The sequence below is a fragment of the Vigna unguiculata genome, chromosome 10 (genome assembly GCF_037176805.1).
Source record: "Vigna unguiculata cultivar grain cowpea cultivar isolate G323 ecotype 2 chromosome 10, ASM3717680v1, whole genome shotgun sequence".
NCBI lineage: Eukaryota > Viridiplantae > Streptophyta > Magnoliopsida > Fabales > Fabaceae > Vigna > Vigna unguiculata.
Window position 1 is genome coordinate 17560432 of NC_140801.1, and position 17038 is coordinate 17577469.

Consider the following 17038-nt stretch of genomic DNA (forward strand, 5'->3'; position numbering starts at 1 on the left):
TTAATTGATTATGTGTTGAAAATTTTATGAAGTTGTCAACACTAAAAAAAAAACATATAGTCTATATTTCAATGATGGGCCATTTCTGCACATGTATGAAAGTATCCTCTCTTCATAATCTAATGAAGAAACAATGGTTAATACCACTAAATTTCACTCTTTTTTGTTGTGATTGGATATGCACATGAATGACTTTTTGAATCTACATTGTTAGCATCAACGTTGTAAAAAATTCAAATTATTTTCTCATCTTGAATTTGTCCATCATACTTCTTATGAAATTGTTTGTGTAATTATTTTGTATTTTCCTCCTTCTGTGAAAATTATTTTTAAGTGTTTAATGTCAAATTTCTTAATTAGTCTTTTTTTAGCTTTGGGTTAATTGATTATGTGTTGAAAATTTTATGAAGTTGTCAACACTAAAAAAAATATTTAGTCTGTATTTCAATGATGGGCCATTTCAGCACATATATGAAAGTATCCTCTCTTCATAATCTAACGAAGAAACAGTGGTTAATACCACTAAATTCCACTCTTTTTTGTTGTGATTGGATATGCACATGAATGACTTTTTGAATCTAGATAGTTAGTATCAATGTCGTAAAAAAATCAAATTATTTTCTCATTTTGAATTTGTCCGTCATACTTCTTATGAAATTGTTTGTGTAATTATTTTGTGTTTTCCTCATTCTGTGAAGATTATTTTTAATTGTTTAATGTCAAATTTCTTAATTAGTCTTTTTTTTAGCTTTGGGTTAATTGATTATGTGTTGAAAATTTTATGAAGTTGTCAACACTAAAAAAAACATATAGTCTATATTTCAATGATGGGCCATTTCTGCACATGTATGAAAGTATCCTCTCTTCATAATCTAATGAAGAAACAATGGTTAATACCACTAAATTTCACTCTTTTTTGTTGTGATTGGATATGCACATGAATGACTTTTTGAATCTACATTGTTAGTATCAATGTTGTAAAAAATTTAAATTATTTTCTCATTTTGAATTTTTCCGTCATACTTCTTATGAAATTGTTTGTGTAATTATTTTGTATTTTCCTCCTTCTGTGAAAATTATTTTTAAGTGTTTAATGTCAAATTTCTTAATTAGTCTTTTTTTAGCTTTGGGTTAATTGATTATGTGTTGAAAATTTTATGAAGTTGTCAACACTAAAAAAAATATTTAGTCTGTATTTCAATGATGGGCCATTTCAGCACATATATGAAAGTATCCTCTCTTCATAATCTAACGAAGAAACAGTGGTTAATACCACTAAATTCCACTCTTTTTTGTTGTGATTGGATATGCACATGAATGACTTTTTGAATCTAGATAGTTAGTATCAATGTCGTAAAAAAATCAAATTATTTTCTCATTTTGAATTTGTCCGTCATACTTCTTATGAAATTGTTTGTGTAATTATTTTGTGTTTTCCTCATTCTGTGAAGATTATTTTTAATTGTTTAATGTCAAATTTCTTAATTAGTCTTTTTTTTAGCTTTGGGTTAATTGATTATGTGTTGAAAATTTTATGAAGTTGTCAACACTAAAAAAAACATATAGTCTATATTTCAATGATGGGCCATTTCTGCACATGTATGAAAGTATCCTCTCTTCATAATCTAATGAAGAAACAATGGTTAATACCACTAAATTCCACTCTTTTTTGTTGTGATTGGACATGCACATGAATGACTTTTTGAATCTACGTTGTTAGCATCAACGTTGTAAAAAATTCAAATTATTTTCTCATCTTGAATTTGTCCATCATACTTCTTATTAAATTGTTTGTGTAATTATTTTGTGTTTTCCTCGTTCTGTGAAGATTATTTTTAATTGTTTAATGTCAAATTTCTTAATTAGTCTTTTTTTTTTAGCTTTCGGTTAATTGATTATGTGTTGTAAATTTTATGAAGTTGTCAACACTAAAAAAAACATATAGTCTATATTTCAATTACGGGCCATTTCTGCACATATATGAAAGTATCCTCTCTTCATAATCGAATTAAGAAACAATGGTTAATACCGCTAAATTCCACTCTTTTTTGTTGTGATTGCATATGCACATGAATGACTTTTTGAATCTACATAGTTAGTATCAATGTCGTAAAAAATTCAAATTATTTTGTCATTTTGAATTTGTCTGTCATACTTCTTATGAAATTGTTTGTGTAATTATTTTCTGTTTTCCTCCTTCTATGAAGATTATTTTAATTGTTTAATGTCAAATTTCTTAATTAGTCTTTTTTTTAGCATTGGGTTAATTGATTATGTGTTGAAAATTTTATGAAGTTGTCAACACTAAAAAAAACATATAGTCTCTATTTCCATGATGGGCCATTTTTGCACGTATATAAAAGTATCCTCTCTGCATAATCTAATGAAGAAACAATGGTTAATACCACTAAATTCCACTCTTTTTTGTTGTGATTGGATATGCACATGAATGACTTTTTGAAACTACATAGTTAGTATCAATTTCGTAAAAAATTCAAATTATTTTGTCATTTTGAATTTGTCAGTCATACTTCTTATGAAATTGTTTGTGTAATTATTTTGTGTTTTCCTCATTCTGTGAAGATTATTTTTAATTGTTTAATGTCAAATTTCTTAATTAGTCTTTTTTTTTTTAGCTTTCGGTTAATTGATTATGTGTTGTAAATTTTATGAAGTTGTCAACACTAAAAAAAACATATAGTCTATATTTCAATTACGGGCCATTTCTGCACATATATGAAAGTATCCTCTCTTCATAATCGAATGAAGAAACAATGGTTAATACCACTAAATTCCACTCTTTTTTGTTGTGATTGCATATGCACATGAATGACTTTTTGAATCTACATTGTTAGTATCAATGTTGTAAAAAATTCAAATTATTTTCTCATTTTGAATTTGTCCGTCATACTTCTTATTAAATTGTTTGTGTAATTATTTTGTGTTTTCCTCGTTCTGTGAAGATTATTTTTAATTGTTTAATGTCAAATTTCTTAATTAGTCTTTTTTTTTAGCTTTGGGTTAATTGATTATGTGTTGTAAATTTTATGAAGTTGTCAACACTAAAAAAAACATATAGTCTATATTTCAATGATGGGCCATTTCTGCACATATATGAAAGTATCATCTCTTCATAATGTAATGAAGAAACAATAGTTAATACCACTAAATTCCACCATTTTTTGTTGTGATTGGATATGCACATGAATGACTTTTTGAATCTACATAGTTAGTATCAATTTCGTAAAAAATTCAAATTATTTTGTCATTTTGAATTTGTCAGTCATACTTCTTATGAAATTGTTTGTGTAATTATTTTCTGTTTTCCTCCTTCTGTGAAGATTATTTTTAATTGTTTAATGTCAAATTTCTTAATTAGTCTTTTTTTTAGCATTGGGTTAATTGATTGTGTTGAAAATTTTATGAAGTTGTCAACACTAAAAAAAAGATATAGTCTATATTTCAATGGTGGGCCATTTCAGCACATATATGAAAGTATCCTCTCTTTATAATCTAATGAAGAAACAATGATTAATACCACTAAATTCCACTCTTTTTTGTTGTGATTGGATATGCACATGAATGACTTTTTGAATCTACATTGTTAGTATCAATGTTGTAAAAAATTCAAATTATTTTCTCATTTTGAATTTGTCCGTCATACTTCTTATTAAATTGTTTATGTAATTATTTTGTGTTTTCCTCATTCTGTGAAGATTATTTTTAATTGTTTAATGTCAAATTTCTTAATTAGTCTTTTTTTTTTTAGCTTTCGGTTAATTGATTATGTGTTGTAAATTTTATGAAGTTGTCAACACTAAAAAAAACATATAGTCTATATTTCAATTACGGGCCATTTCTGCACATATATGAAAGTATCCTCTCTTCATAATCGAATGAAGAAACAATGGTTAATACCACTAAATTCCACTCTTTTTTGTTGTGATTGCATATGCACATGAATGACTTTTTGAATCTACATAGTTAGTATCAATGTCGTAAAAAAATCAAATTATTTTCTCATTTTGAATTTGTCCGTCATACTTCTTATGAAATTGTTTGTGTAATTATTTTGTGTTTTCCTCATTCTGTGAAGATTATTTTTAATTGTTTAATGTCAAATTTCTTAATTAGTCTTTTTTTTAGCTTTGGGTTAATTGATTATGTGTTGAAAATTTGATAAAGTTGTCAACACTAAAAAGAACATATAGTTTATATTTCAATGGTGGGCCATTTCAGCACATATATGAAAGTATCCTCTCTTCATAATCTAATGAAGAAACAATGGTTAATACCACTAAATTCCACTCTTTTTTGTTGTGATGGGATATGCACATGAATGACTTTTTGAATTTACATTGTTAGTATCAATGTTGTAAAAAAGTCAAATTATTTTCTCATTTTAAATTTGTCCATCATACTTCTTATGAAAATGTTTGTGTAATTATTTTGTGTTTTCCTCCTTCTGTCAAGATTATATTTAATTGTTTAATGTCAAATTTCTTAATTAGTCTCTTTTTAGCTTTGGGTTAATTGATTATGTGTTAAAAATTTTATGAAGTTGTCAACACTAAAAAAACAATATAGTCTATATTTCAATGATGGGCCATTTCTGCACATGTATGAAAGTATCCTCTGTTCATAATCTAATGAAGAAACAACGGTTAATACTACTAAATTCCACTCTTTTTTGTTGTGATTGGATATGCACATGAATGACTTTTTCAATCTACATTGTTAGTATCAATGTCATAAAAAAATCAAATTATTTTGTCATTTTGAATTTGGTCGTCATACTTCTTATGAAATTGTTTGTGTAATTATTTTGTGTTTTCCTCCTTCTATGAAGATTATTTTTAATTGTTTAATGTCAAATTTCTTAATTAGTCTTTTTTTTTAGCTTTGGGTTAGTTGATTATGTGTTGAAAATTTTATGAAGTTGTCAACACTAAAAAAAACATATAGTCTATATTTCAATGGTCGGCCATTTCAGCACATATATGAAAGTATCCTCTCTTCATAATCTAATGAAGAAACAATGGTTAATACCACTAAATTCCACTCTTTTTTGTTGTGATTGGATATGCACACGAATGACTTTTTGAATCTACATTGTTAGTATCAATGTTGTAAAAAATTCAAATTATTTTCTCATTTTGAATTTGTCCGTTACACTTCTTGTGAAATTCTTTGTGTAATTATTTTGTGTTTTCCTGCTTCTGTGAAGATTATTTTTAATTGTTTCATGTCAAATTTCTTAATTAGTCTTTTTTTTTTAGCTTTCGGTTAATTGATTATGTGTTGTAAATTTGATGAAGTTGTCAACACTAAAAAAAACATATAGTCTATATTTCAATGGTGGGCCATTTCAGCACATATATGAAAGTATCCTCTCTTCATAATCCAATGAAGAAACAATGGTTAATACCACTAAATTCCACTCTTTTTTGCTGTGATTGGATATGCACGTGAATGAATTTTTGAATCTACATTGTTAGTATCAATGTTGTAAAAAATTCAAATTACTTTCTCATTTTGAATTTGTCCATCATAATTCTTATGAAATTGTTTGTGTAATTATTTTGTGTTTTCCTCCTTCTGTGAAGATTATTACTAATTCTTTAATGTCAAATTTCTTAATTAGTCTTTTTTTTAGCTTTGGGTTAATTGATTATGTGTTAAAAATTTTATGAAGTTGTCAACACTAAAAAAACAATATAGTTTGTATTTCAATGATGGGCCATTTCTGCACATATATGAAAGTATCCTCTCTTCATAATCTAATGAAGAAACAATGGTTAATACCAATAAATTTCACTCTTTTTTGTTGTGATTGGATATGCACATGAATGACTTTTTGAATCTACATTGTTAGTATCAATGTTGTAAAAAATTCAAATTATTTTCTCATTTTGAATTTGTCCGTCATACTTCTTATTAAATTGTTTGTGTAATTATTTTGTGTTTTCCTCGTTCTGTGAAGATTATTTTTAATTGTTTAATGTCAAATTTCTTAATTAGTCTTTTTTTTTAGCTTTGGGTTAATTGATTATGTGTTGTAAATTTTATGAAGTTGTCAACACTAAAAAAAACATATAGTCTATATTTCAATGATGGGCCATTTCTGCACATATATGAAAGTATCATCTCTTCATAATGTAATGAAGAAACAATAGTTAATACCACTAAATTCCACCATTTTTTGTTGTGATTGGATATGCACATGAATGACTTTTTGAATCTACATAGTTAGTATCAATGTCGTAAAAAATTCAAATTATTTTGTCATTTTGAATTTGTCTGTCATACTTCTTATGAAATTGTTTGTGTAATTATTTTCTGTTTTCCTCCTTCTATGAAGATTATTTTAATTGTTTAATGTCAAATTTCTTAATTAGTCTTTTTTTTAGCATTGGGTTAATTGATTATGTGTTCAAAATTTTATGAAGTTGTCAACACTAAAAAAAACATATAGTCTCTATTTCCATGATGGGCCATTTTTGCACGTATATAAAAGTATCCTCTCTGCATAATCTAATGAAGAAACAATGGTTAATACCACTAAATTCCACTCTTTTTTGTTGTGATTGGATATGCACATGAATGACTTTTTGAAACTACATAGTTAGTATCAATTTCGTAAAAAATTCAAATTATTTTGTCATTTTGAATTTGTCAGTCATACTTCTTATGAAATTGTTTGTGTAATTATTTTCTGTTTTCCTCCTTCTGTGAAGATTATTTTTAATTGTTTAATGTCAAATTTCTTAATTAGTCTTTTTTTTAGCATAGGGTTAATTGATTGTGTTGAAAATTTTATGAAGTTGTCAACACTAAAAAAAAGATATAGTCTATATTTCAATGGTGGGCCATTTCAGCACATATATGAAAGTATCCTCTCTTTATAATCTAATGAAGAAACAATGATTAATACCACTAAATTCCACTCTTTTTTGTTGTGATTGGATATGCACATGAATGACTTTTTGAATCTACATTGTTAGTATCAATGTTGTAAAAAATTCAAATTATTTTCTCATTTTGAATTTGTCCGTCATACTTCTTATTAAATTGTTTATGTAATTATTTTGTGTTTTCCTCATTCTGTGAAGATTATTTTTAATTGTTTAATGTCAAATTTCTTAATTAGTCTTTTTTTTAGCTTTGGGTTAATTGATTATGTGTTAAAAATTTTATGAAGTTGTCAACACTAAAAAAAACATATAGTCTCTATTTCCATGATGGGCCATTTCTGCACGTATATGAAAGTATGCTCTCTTCATAATCTAATGAAGAAACAATGATTGATACCACAAAATTCCACTCTTTTTTGTTGTGATTGGATATGCACATGAATGACTTTTTGAATCTACATTGATAGTATCAATGTTGTAAAAAATTCAAATTATTTTCTCATTTTGAATTTGTCTGTCATACTTCTTATTAAATTGTTTGTGTAATTATTTTGTGTTTTCCTCATTTTGTGAAGATTATTTTTAATTGTTTAATGTCAAATTTCTTAATTAGTCTTTTTTTTAGCTTTGGGTTAATTGATTATGTGTTGTAAATTTTATGAAGTTGGCAACACTAAAAAAAACATATAGTCTATATTTCAATGATGGGCCATTTCTGCACATATATGAAAGTATCATCTCTTCATAATGTAATGAAGAAAACAATAGTTAATACCACTAAATTCCACCATTTTTTGTTGTGATTGGATATGCACATGAATGACTTTTTGAATCTACATAGTTAGTATCAATGTCGTAAAAAATTCAAGTTATTTTGTCATTTTGAATTTGTCTGTCATACTTCTTATGAAATTGTTTGTGTAATTATTTTCTGTTTTCCTCCTTCTATGAAGATTATTTTTAATTGTTTAATGTCAAATTTCTTAATTAGTCTTTTTTTTAGCATTGGGTTAATTGATTATGTGTTGAAAATTTTATGAAGTTGTCAACACTAAAAAAAACATATAGTCTCTATTTCCATGATGGGCCATTTTTGCACGTATATGAAAGTATCCTCTCTGTATAATCTAATGAAGAAACAATGGTTAATACCACTAAATTCCACCCTTTTTTGTTGTGATTGGATATGCACATGAATGACTTTTTGAATCTACATAGTTAGTATCAGTGTCGTAAAAAATTCAAATTATTTTGTCATTTTGAATTTGTCCGTCATACTTCTTATGAAATTGTTTGTGTAATTATTTTTTGTTTTCCTCCTTCTATGAAGATTATTTTTAATTGTTTAATGTCAAATTTCTTAATTAGTCTTTTTTTTAGCATTGGGTTAATTGATTATGTGTTGAAAATTTTATGAAGTTGTCAACACTAAAAAAAACATATAGTCTCTATTTCCATGATGGGCCATTTTTGCACGTATATGAAAGTATCCTCTCTGCATAATCTAATGAAGAAACAATGGTTAATACCACTAAATTCCACTCTTTTTTGTTGTGATTGGATATGCACATGAATGACTTTTTGAATCTACATTGTTAGTATCAATGTTGTAAAAAATTCAAATTATTTTCTCATTTTGAATTTGTCCGTCATACTTCTTATTAAATTGTTTATGTAATTATTTTGTGTTTTCCTCGTTCTGTGAAGATTATTTTTAATTGTTTAATATCAAATTTCTTAATTAGTCTTTTTTTTAGCTTTGTGTTAATTGATTATGTGTTGAAAATTTTATGAAGTTGTCAACACTAAAAAAAACATATAGTCTATATTTCAATGATGGCCATTTCAGCACATATATGAAAGTATCCTCTCTGCATAATCTAATGAAGAAACAATGGTTAATACCACTAAATTCCACTCTTTTTTGTTGTGATTGGATATGCACATGAATGACTTTTTGAATCTATATTGTTAGTATCAATGTTGTACAAAATTCAAATTATTTTCTCATTTTGAATTTGTCCGTCATACTTTTTATTAAATTGTTTATGTAATTATTTTGTGTTTTCCTCGTTCTGTGAAGATTATTTTTAATTGTTTAATGTCAAATTTCTTAATTAGTCTTTTTTTAGCTTTAGGTTAATTGATTATGTGTTACAAATTTTATAAAGATCTCAACACTAAAAAAAACATATAGTCTATATTTCAATGATGGGTCATTTCTGCACATATATGAAAGTATGCTCTCTTCATAATCTAATGAAGAAACAATGGTTAATACCACTAAATTTCACTCTTTTTTGTTGCCATTGGATATGCACATGAATGACTTTTTGAATCTACATTTTTAGTATCAATGTTGTAAAAAATTCAAATTATTTTCTCATTTTGAATTTGTCCGTCATACTTCTTATGAAATTGTTTGTGTAATTATTTTGTGTTTTCCTCCTTCTGTGAAGATTATTTTTAATTGTTTAATGTCAAATTTCTTAATTAGTCTTTTTTTTAGCTTTAGGTTAATTGATTAAGAGTTAAAAATTTTATGAAGTTGTCAACACTAAAAAAAACATATAGTCTATATTTCAATGATGGGCCATTTCAGCACAAATATGAAAGTATCATCTCTTCATAATGTAATGAAGAAAAATAGTTAATACCACTAAATTCCACCATTTTTTGTTGTGATTGGATATGCACATGAATGACTTTTTGAATCTACATAGTTAGTATCAATGTCTTAAAAAATTCATATTCTTTTCTCATTTTGAATTTGTCCGTCATACTTCTTATGAAATTGTTTGTGTAATTATTTTGTGTTTTCCTCATTCTGTGAAGATTATTTTTAATTGTTTAATGTCAAGTTTCTTAATTAGTCTTTTTTTAGGTTTGGGTTAATTGATTATGTGTTGAAAATTTTATGAAGTTCTCAACACTAAAAAAAACATATAGTCTATATTTCAATGATGGGTCATTTCTCACATATATGAAAGTATCCTCTCTTCATAATCTAATGAAGAAACAATGGTTAATACCACTAAATTTCACTCTTTTTTGTTGCCATTGGATATGCACATGAATGACTTTTTGAATCTACGTTGTTAGTATCAATGTTGTAAAAAATTCAAATTATTTTCTCATTTTGAATTTGTCCGTCATACTTCTTATGAAATTGTTTGAGTAATTATTTTGTGTTTTCCTCCTTCTGTGAAGATTATTTTCAATTGTTTAATGTCAAATTTCTTAATTAGTCTTTTTTTAGCTTTAGGTTAATTGATTATGTGTTAAAAATTTTATGAAGTTGTCAACACTAAAAAAACATATAGTCTATATTTCAATGATGAGCCATTTCTGCACATATATGAAGGTATCATCTCTTCATAATTTAATGAAGAAACAATAGTTAATAACACTAAATTCCACCCTTTTTTGTTGTGATTGGATATGCACATGAATGACTTTTTGAATCTACATAGTTAGTATCAATGTCGTAAAAAATTCAAATTATTTTGTCATTTTGAATTTGTCTGTCATACTTCTTATGAAATTGTTTGTGTAATTATTTTCTGTTTTCCTCCTTCTATGAAGATTATTTTAATTGTTTAATGTCAAATTTCTTAATTAGTCTTTTTTTTAGCATTGGGTTAATTGATTATGTGTTCAAAATTTTATGAAGTTGTCAACACTAAAAAAAACATATAGTCTCTATTTCCATGATGGGCCATTTTTGCACGTATATAAAAGTATCCTCTCTGCATAATCTAATGAAGAAACAATGGTTAATACCACTAAATTCCACTCTTTTTTGTTGTGATTGGATATGCACATGAATGACTTTTTGAAACTACATAGTTAGTATCAATTTCGTAAAAAATTCAAATTATTTTGTCATTTTGAATTTGTCAGTCATACTTCTTATGAAATTGTTTGTGTAATTATTTTCTATTTTCCTCCTTCTGTGAAGATTATTTTTAATTGTTTAATGTCAAATTTCTTAATTAGTCTTTTTTTTAGCATTGGGTTAATTGATTGTGTTGAAAATTTTATGAAGTTGTCAACACTAAAAAAAAGATATAGTCTATATTTCAATGGTGGGCCATTTCAGCACATATATGAAAGTATCCTCTCTTTATAATCTAATGAAGAAACAATGATTAATACCACTAAATTCCACTCTTTTTTGTTGTGATTGGATATGCACTTGAATGACTTTTTGAATCTACATTGTTAGTATCAATGTTGTAAAAAATTCAAATTATTTTCTCATTTTGAATTTGTCCGTCATACTTCTTATTAAATTGTTTATGTAATTATTTTGTGTTTTCCTCATTCTGTGAAGATTATTTTTAATTGTTTAATGTCAAATTTCTTAATTAGTCTTTTTTTTAGCTTTGGGTTAATTGATTATGTGTTAAAAATTTTATGAAGTTGTCAACACTAAAAAAAACATATAGTCTCTATTTCCATGATGGGCCATTTCTGCACGTATATGAAAGTATCCTCTCTTCATAATCTAATGAAGAAACAATGATTAATACCACAAAATTCCACTCTTTTTTGTTGTGATTGGATATGCACATGAATGACTTTTTGAATCAACATTGATAGTATCAATGTTGTAAAAAATTCAAATTATTTTCTCATTTTGAATTTGTCCGTCATACTTCTTATTAAATTGTTTGTGTAATTATTTTGTGTTTTCCTCGTGTTGTGAAGATTATTTTTAATTGTTTAATGTCAAATTTCTTAATTAGTCTTTTTTTTAGCTTTGGGTTAATTGATTATGTGTTGTAAATTTTATGAAGTTGGCAACACCAAAAAAAAAACATATAGTCTATATTTCAATGATGGGCCATTTCTGCACATATATGAAAGTATCATCTCTTCATAATGTAATGAAGAAAACAATAGTTAATACCACTAAATTCCACCATTTTTTGTTGTGATTGGATATGCACATGAATGACTTTTTGAATCTACATAGTTAGTATCAATGTCGTAAAAAATTCAAGTTATTTTGTCATTTTGAATTTGTCTGTCATACTTCTTATGAAATTGTTTGTGTAATTATTTTCTGTTTTCCTCCTTCTATGAAGATTATTTTTAATTGTTTAATGTCAAATTTCTTAATTAGTCTTTTTTTTAGCATTGGGTTAATTGATTATGTGTTGAAAATTTTATGAAGTTGTCAACACTAAAAAAAACATATAGTCTCTATTTCCATGATGGGCCATTTTTGCACGTATATGAAAGTATCCTCTCTGTATAATCTAATGAAGAAACAATGGTTAATACCACTAAATTCCACTCTTTTTTGTTGTGATTGGATATGCACATGAATGACTTTTTGAATCTACATAGTTAGTATCAGTGTCGTAAAAAATTCAAATTATTTTGTCATTTTGAATTTGTCCGTCATACTTCTTATGAAATTGTTTGTGTAATTATTTTTTGTTTTCCTCCTTCTATGAAGATTATTTTTAATTGTTTAATGTCAAATTTCTTAATTAGTCTTTTTTTTAGCATTGGGTTAATTGATTATGTGTTGAAAATTTTATGAAGTTGTCAACACTAAAAAAAACATATAGTCTCTATTTCCATGATGGGCCATTTTTGCACGTATATGAAAGTATCCTCTCTGCATAATCTAATGAAGAAACAATGGTTAATACCACTAAATTCCACTCTTTTTTGTTGTGATTGGATATGCACATGAATGACTTTTTGAATCTACATTGTTAGTATCAATGTTGTAAAAAATTCAAATTATTTTCTCATTTTGAATTTGTCCGTCATACTTCTTATTAAATTGTTTATGTAATTATTTTGTGTTTTCCTCGTTCTGTGAAGATTATTTTTAATTGTTTAATATCAAATTTCTTAATTAGTCTTTTTTTTAGCTTTGGGTTAATTGATTATGTGTTGAAAATTTTATGAAGTTGTCAACACTAAAAAAAACATATAGTCTATATTTCAATGATGGCCATTTCAGCACATATATGAAAGTATCCTCTCTTCATAATCTAATGAAGAAACAATGGTTAATACCACTAAATTCCACTCTTTTTTGTTGTGATTGGATATGCACATGAATGACTTTTTGAATCTATATTGTTAGTATCAATGTTGTACAAAATTCAAATTATTTTCTCATTTTGAATTTGTCCGTCATACTTTTTATTAAATTGTTTATGTAATTATTTTGTGTTTTCCTCGTTCTGTGAAGATTATTTTTAATTGTTTAATGTCAAATTTCTTAATTAGTCTTTTTTTAGCTTTAGGTTAATTGATTATGTGTTAAAAATTTTATAAAGATCTCAACACTAAAAAAAACATATAGTCTATATTTCAATGATGGGTCATTTCTGCACATATATGAAAGTATCCTCTCTTCATAATCTAATGAAGAAACAATGGTTAATACCACTAAATTTCACTCTTTTTTGTTGCCATTGGATATGCACATGAATGACTTTTTGAATCTACATTTTTAGTATCAATGTTGTAAAAAATTCAAATTATTTTCTCATTTTGAATTTGTCCGTCATACTTCTTATGAAATTGTTTGTGTAATTATTTTGTGTTTTCCTCCTTCTGTGAAGATTATTTTTAATTGTTTAATGTCAAATTTCTTAATTAGTCTTTTTTTTAGCTTTAGGTTAATTGATTAAGAGGTAAAAATTTTATGAAGTTGTCAACACTAAAAAAAACATATAGTCTATATTTCAATGATGGGCCATTTCAGCACAAATATGAAAGTATCATCTCTTCATAATGTAATGAAGAAAAATAGTTAATATCACTAAATTCCACCATTTTTTGTTGTGATTGGATATGCACATGAATGACTTTTTGAATCTACATAGTTAGTATCAATGTCTTAAAAAATTCATATTCTTTTCTCATTTTGAATTTGTCCGTCATACTTCTTATGAAATTGTTTGTGTAATTATTTTGTGTTTTCCTCATTCTGTGAAGATTATTTTTAATTGTTTAATGTCAAGTTTCTTAATTAGTCTTTTTTTAGGTTTGGGTTAATTGATTATGTGTTGAAAATTTTATGAAGTTCTCAACACTAAAAAAAACATATAGTCTATATTTCAATGATGGGTCATTTCTCACATATATGAAAGTATCCTCTCTTCATAATCTAATGAAGAAACAATGGTTAATACCACTAAATTTCACTCTTTTTTGTTGCCATTGGATATGCACATGAATGACTTTTTGAATCTACGTTGTTAGTATCAATGTTGTAAAAAATTCAAATTATTTTCTCATTTTGAATTTGTCCGTCATACTTCTTATGAAATTGTTTGAGTAATTATTTTGTGTTTTCCTCCTTCTGTGAAGATTATTTTCAATTGTTTAATGTCAAATTTCTTAATTAGTCTTTTTTTAGCTTTAGGTTAATTGATTATGTGTTAAAAATTTTATGAAGTTGTCAACACTAAAAAAACATATAGTCTATATTTCAATGATGAGCCATTTCTGCACATATATGAAGGTATCATCTCTTCATAATTTAATGAAGAAACAATAGTTAATAACACTAAATTCCACCCTTTTTTGTTGTGATTGGATATGCACATGAATGACTTTTTGAATCTACATAGTTAGTATCAATGTCGTAAAAAATTCAAATTATTTTCTCATTTTGAATTTTTCCGTCATACTTCTTATGAAATTGTTTGTATAATTATTTTGTGCTTTCCTCCTTCTATGAAGATTATTTTTCATTGTTTAATTTCAAATTTCTTAATTAGTCTTTTTTTTAGCTTTGTGTTAATTGATTATGTGTTAAAAATTTTATGAAGTTGTCAATACTAAAAAAAACATATAGTCTCTATTGCCATGATGGGCTATTTCTGCACATCTTTGAAAGTATCCTCTCTTCATAATCTAATGAAGAAACAATGGTCAATACCACTAAATTCCACTATTTTTTGTTGCGATTGGATATGCACATGAATGAATTTTTGAATCTACATTGTTAGTATCAATGTCGTAAAAAATTCAAATTATTTTCTCATTTTGAATTTGTCCGTCATACTTCTTATGAAATTGTTTGTGTAATTATTTTATGTTTTCCTCATTCTCTGAAGATTATTTTTAATTGTTTAATGTCAAATTTCTTAATTAGTCTTTTTTTTAGCTTTAGGTTAATTGATTATGTGTTAAAAATTTTATGAAGTTGTCAACACTAAAAAAAACATATAGTGTATATTTCAATGATGGGCCATTTCTGCACATATATGAAGGTATCATCTCTTCATAATCTAATGAAGAAACAATAGTTAATACCACTAAATTCCACCCTTTTTTGTTGTGATTGGATATGCACATGAATGACTTTTTGAATCTACATAGTTAGTATCAATGTCGTAAAAAATTCAAATTATTTTGTCATTTTGAATTTGTCCGTCATACTTCTTATGAAATTGTTTGTGTAATTATTTTGTGTTTTCCTCCTTCTGTGAAGATTATTTTTAATTGTTTAATGTCAAAATTCTTAATTAGTCTTTTTTTTAGCTTTAGGTTAATTGATTATGTGTTAAAAATTTTATGAAGTTGTCAACACTAAAAAAAACATATAGTGTATATTTCAATGATGGGCCATTTCTGCACATATATGAAAGTATCATCTCTTCATAATCTAATGAAGAAACAATAGTTAATACCACTAAATTCCACCCTTTTTTGTTGTGATTGGATATGCACATGAATGACTTTTTGAATCTACATAGTTAGTATCAATGTCGTAAAAAATTCAAATTATTTTGTCATTTTGAATTTGTCCGTCATACTTCTTATGAAATTGTTTGTGTAATTATTTTGTGTTTTCCTCCTTCTATGAAGATTATTTTTAATTGTTTAATGTCAAATTTCTTAATTAATCTTTTTTTTAGCTTTAGGTTAATTGATTATGTGTTAAAAAATTTATGAAGTTGTCAACACTAAAAAAAACATATAGTCTATATTTCAATGATGGGTCATTTCTGCACATATATGAAAGTATCCTCTCTTCATAATCTAATGAAGAAACAATGGTTAATACCACTAAATTTCACTCTTTTTTGTTGCCATTGGATATGCACATGAATGACTTTTTGAATCTACATTTTTAGTATCAATGTTGTAAAAAATTCAAATTATTTTCTCATTTTGAATTTGTCCGTCATACTTCTTATGAAATTGTTTGTGTAATTATTTTGTGTTTTCCTCCTTCTGTGAAGATTATTTTTAATTGTTTAATGTCAAATTTCTTAATTAGTCTTTTTTTTAGCTTTAGGTTAATTGATTAAGAGTTAAAAATTTTATGAAGTTGTCAACACTAAAAAAAACATATAGTCTATATTTCAATGATGGGCCATTTCAGCACAAATATGAAAGTATCATCTCTTCATAATGTAATGAAGAAAAATAGTTAATACCACTAAATTCCACCATTTTTTGTTGTGATTGGATATGCACATGAATGACTTTTTGAATCTACATAGTTAGTATCAATGTCTTAAAAAATTCATATTCTTTTCTCATTTTGAATTTGTCCGTCATACTTCTTATGAAATTGTTTGTGTAATTATTTTGTGTTTTCCTCATTCTGTGAAGATTATTTTTAATTGTTTAATGTCAAGTTTCTTAATTAGTCTTTTTTTAGGTTTGGGTTAATTGATTATGTGTTGAAAATTTTATGAAGTTCTCAACACTAAAAAAAACATATAGTCTATATTTCAATGATGGGTCATTTCTCACATATATGAAAGTATCCTCTCTTCATAATCTAATGAAGAAACAATGGTTAATACCACTAAATTTCACTCTTTTTTGTTGCCATTGGATATGCACATGAATGACTTTTTGAATCTACGTTGTTAGTATCAATGTTGTAAAAAATTCAAATTATTTTCTCATTTTGAATTTGTCCGTCATACTTCTTATGAAATTGTTTGAGTAATTATTTTGTGTTTTCCTCCTTCTGTGAAGATTATTTTCAATTGTTTAATGTAAAATTTCTTAATTAGTCTTTTTTTAGCTTTAGGTTAATTGATTATGTGTTAAAAATTTTATGAAGTTGTCAACACTAAAAAAACATATAGTCTATATTTCAATGATGAGCCATTTCT